Genomic DNA, 4,321 nt, shown 5'->3' on the forward strand with positions numbered 1-4,321 from the left:
CCTCATGGCAGAAGTCTGAGAGGCATATACCGATGCAAACTCAAAAATATCACCATTGACATTGCATTGTATAACTATCCATCTGCCACCACTGCTGTCATTAAAGGCCAACTGAGGTTCCAACTCATGTCTTACCAATATGCATACACCTGAAAAGATAGCAGTACCAGCATAATATATATCATAGCCATAGAAAAAAACATGTTGTCTAGCCATAGAGTGTTGATTGTGCTCTTGCAAACAAACTATATCAGGCTGCATTTTATGTACACAATTCCATAAAAGCCTCCACTTCGGAGCATTGCAGAGGCTTTGTACATTGTATGTAAAGCACTTGAGTGTTTGAAACATAAAAGAGGTATGTACAAAAGAGCATATAAGATGAAAAACAAAACATGAGAGGCTAGGCCTCTGCCTGCATAGGCTGCATGCCTTCAGAGATAGCATTTTCTCCCTCCCCTGAGTCACATATGGGGATGTCCTTCTTCAGAACCCCTACCCAATTTTGAAGAACAGGGGCAGGGGCTAAAGAAAAAGTTTGTCCTGGAGAAGGGGTAGAAGCATCCCAATGATGAGATTGGAGGGGGTGTTTCTTCAGTACAACCACCTTCTTGGGTTGTTGAAAGCCATCTTCATCAATCCCCACTAATTCTTTCATCTTCTCTTTCCCTTTATCTTTCCCTTTTGCCACAAGTGAGTGCACTTGATTGGTTGATTTTGCATTCTTTGCCCCATTTGCATTTGTTGTCTTAGCTTGCAAGCTATCATTCTTTTCCCTTGTCTGGGGTGGCAAAGCATTTTGTGGGGGATTGATGCAGAACCACAAGGCATTCAGAGGCCAGATGCCCAAATTTGTGACAAGCGAAACAAGCGCCTGCAAACACACCCCACTTCAAGTTAAAATACTTTTTACCCAATTGAAATCCTCCGCTTCCACTGCAATCGAAGGAGGGGTAGGTATATCAGTGTCCCAAAGAATACAAAACCTGTTACGGTTCCCCATGGGGCGAGGTGGACAAATGACCTGTCCCAAAGAAGTAGCTAGACCAAGCAACTCCTCACGCACTCAAGAAGCCTCTGCTTGCATGTGGCATTTGTCAAATGCACTTCATAAAAGCCTCTGGAGGCAAAGTACACTCCCTCCACAAAACATCCTCCAAGAATAGACTTAATCCACTGCGCAACATCGCTGGCCACAGGGATTCTGCTCGGAAAAATGATTATTACTGCAGTATGAGACAACTTCTTGAGGAGATTCACAAGGGATGACAACTTCAATTTATAGGTAACCTCTGGAATTGGTTTGCCCCATTCCTGTCATGATTGCTGAAAGTCATCCCTGAGGGTATCAAAGACATACTGAGCATCCATTGAGAATCCATCATCTTGTGTAGCAGGCTCTGAGTGATGACACTTAGTTTCCATAGGCCTTTCTTTGTGAGAATATGTACATAAATTTGAAACTCTCACTCAGACATAGAGCAGGGCACCGCAGGAATGTTAGGTCACAGAGAAAGACTGTTCACAGTTCAAATCGATGATGGTTCACATGAGGACTAGGGCAGGGCTCGATCAAGGCAGAAACAGGCCCTGCGCAAGAGAGCTTCAACCCGTCTGGGAGCAATGAAAGATGAACCAAAAGACAAGCATTGTTGCTGCTCTGTTGGTTACAGAATAAGCACCACAGAATAAGCACCATCACCACCTTTGCTCAACTCACGACGTCGTCTGCTATCTAAGTCACACACACACACACACACACACACACACACACACACACACGTGTGCACATGCATACACATGCACATAGATACACACATATGCAAGCCTCTTCACTTTTAGTCAAAAGCCCATATCTAAATACAGTCACAAGCTTGTTTATCCTAGCACTAAATGTTGAAAATGACCACCATGTTGCAGAAAAAGGAGGCCTCAAACCAAGTAGTTACATACATATTTTGTGCAATATTACTCTCTTTTCTCTAACTTTTTTCAATGTTGTAACCATTTAATGCACATGTTTTAATATTTCATAAAGACATAGGATATTGTATAATGGCACACATGGCAATGTTTGGATTAAAAACCTTATAGGTTTTCATGCACTCCTTACATGAATTGGTCTAAAAATCATGTTAATTTAAGAAAACTAGTAAAATACTCACCCTTGCAAGCTTGGACATGCCAATGTAAACATAATCTTGGTCTAGGACCCTATGAGCCTTGGATGATAAGCAATCAAGATTTTGATTAGTTATAGTGTTTCCACTCATGACCTAGATGGTTGAAATGATCCAAATTTTTTGAGATATCCTATTGCTCTTGTGTTAGAAGAAAATGTTGGTATTTGCATAGCTTTTTTAAATGAGCAAGATGGTGCTTGCCTCTGAGTGCTATAGTGATAAAAAGTGTCTAATGAGCCTCAATCTTCCTTTAGTAGTCTTAAAATAGCAGGACATGTATGTTGTATACTCTAGATAACGCAAAAACCCTAGGATCTCCTAGTAAGGCCCCTTATGGACTAAATTTTATAGGTCCCTAGAGAGAGGAGGAGTTAAACTCTATGACTATTACAACCATAAAAAAGAAAAATACAAAATACAAAGCAACATAGTTCAATAGACCATTGTGATGGGTTGGCTAGTTGTCATTGTGATATAACAATTCTCCAAATGAATGTAAGTGTGGTATTATAAGCTTGGGTGGAGCCCTAGTAGCCATAAACAAAAACTCCACTTTTACTTCTTTATCACAACTCATTCTAGAGTGATGATGTTAGCAGACATCCATTTTTGAGCTACGTCCATGTAATCCGTAAGGGATCTTACTAGAATAACTAAGGGTCATTTGGATTGATGCTCTAGAATAACTAAGGGTCATTTCATACTCATTCAGGGACAAATGTGTGTAAAAAAGCCATTAATTGAGGTTTCCATTATTCAATGGGGGATAGAACTATCTTAGTGTTGCTAAATTTGACAAGTAGGATATGAGTGGATAGTTTTCTATAGTACACAAAAAGGAGTGGCTAGCCATTTCCATCGATCAAATGCATGCAAGCATCCAAACAAATTTGAAAGAAAAAGCCCCCAAATCATGTTTGATATGCCTTTCATTTCTTTCAATTTATGCATTCGAAGGTGTTTGCTCGTTTGGACGTTTATGAAACCTTCCTAAGCCAGCAATGTTTATGAAGGTGATGAGGTCCACAAGTCAGATTTGGCTCTTTACATCCATAACGTAGTATGTTTAACCAACAAAGTGCCATTCCAATTCTAGTTACAGCCTAGTATATCTATCCAAGATTAGATAGAGCACCATTCCAAGTCTATTCATAAATCACACTTGTTTGCTTGTGGGGGCTAAAATATTTTCCAACTTACAATGATAAAAAGTACAATCCCAATATGGTGATGAGAATACATCTCACGCAATATATTTATCAAAGATACCACAGAGAAAATTGAATTGCACCAATCAAAATACATCATAGAGAGAGAAAATGGATGTGTGTGAAATAGGAATACATTTGATTCTAGTTATGGCATGTGAGCTTTTGGATGACTTGTACTTAAGTAGTTTATGAAGCGTGCTTGAATTGCTTCAATATTATAGAAAATTTAGGAGATGAAAATGGATCCCATCGAGTTTCATGTGCTAATGGAGCCATGAAAGGTACTGGGGTTATTGAAGGTAGATTATGTGCTCTCAGATCCGCTTTAATTTTCAAGGAAGCAAGGACATGAGAAGTGGGAAATTTTGTCGGTATAGTTGCTCTCTATTTGCATCCAATATATTCAATAATCAATTTTTTGCATGTTTTTATTGATATAGATAGCTGAGGCATATATTTCTTATTTGAATCTTTAGCAATTTATCAAGCTCTTGCTAGTTGTATGACAATTACACTATGCATCATCAGGCCACATGCGACCAAACAAAAAAAACAAGGGGGACCTGTTCTTGGATAAGAAAAGAAGGAACATATTATGGTGGGCCCATGAGAACCATAAGTACGGGCCGCTACTGTCTTTCAAGGGAGGAAAATCATATTTTGGACTTGCATCAACAGGAAGACCATGGTGAAGAAGGTGACCAAACTGTGAAAAGAGGCTGATACAAATAGAACTAGTGATTGCAGCAAATCATCAACAAAAGGTTGGACAATTTCTTTGAAATAAAGACAAATAGAGTGTTGTAGTAGACTAAACCTGGTTGGGCTTATCATGCATTGTACAACCTCAATGCTGGTATTTATTTCTACCATAAGGGAGGATGTTTAAAAATACATGCAAAACATCATCCACAAGTAGAGAGCAAA

At 39.2% G+C, this 4,321-nt stretch overlaps 1 pseudogene; it reads right to left on the reverse strand.

The window, feature by feature from the left end:
- Positions 1-403: 403 nt before the first annotated feature.
- LOC148030263 (uncharacterized) lies at positions 404-1,425 on the reverse strand (annotated as a pseudogene).
- Positions 1,426-4,321: the final 2,896 nt, after the last annotated feature.

Source organism: Lygodium microphyllum, chromosome 10, assembly GCF_053477565.2.
Source record: "Lygodium microphyllum isolate KBCC chromosome 10, Lygodium_microphyllum_v1.1.10, whole genome shotgun sequence".
Classification (NCBI taxonomy): domain Eukaryota; kingdom Viridiplantae; phylum Streptophyta; class Polypodiopsida; order Schizaeales; family Lygodiaceae; genus Lygodium; species Lygodium microphyllum.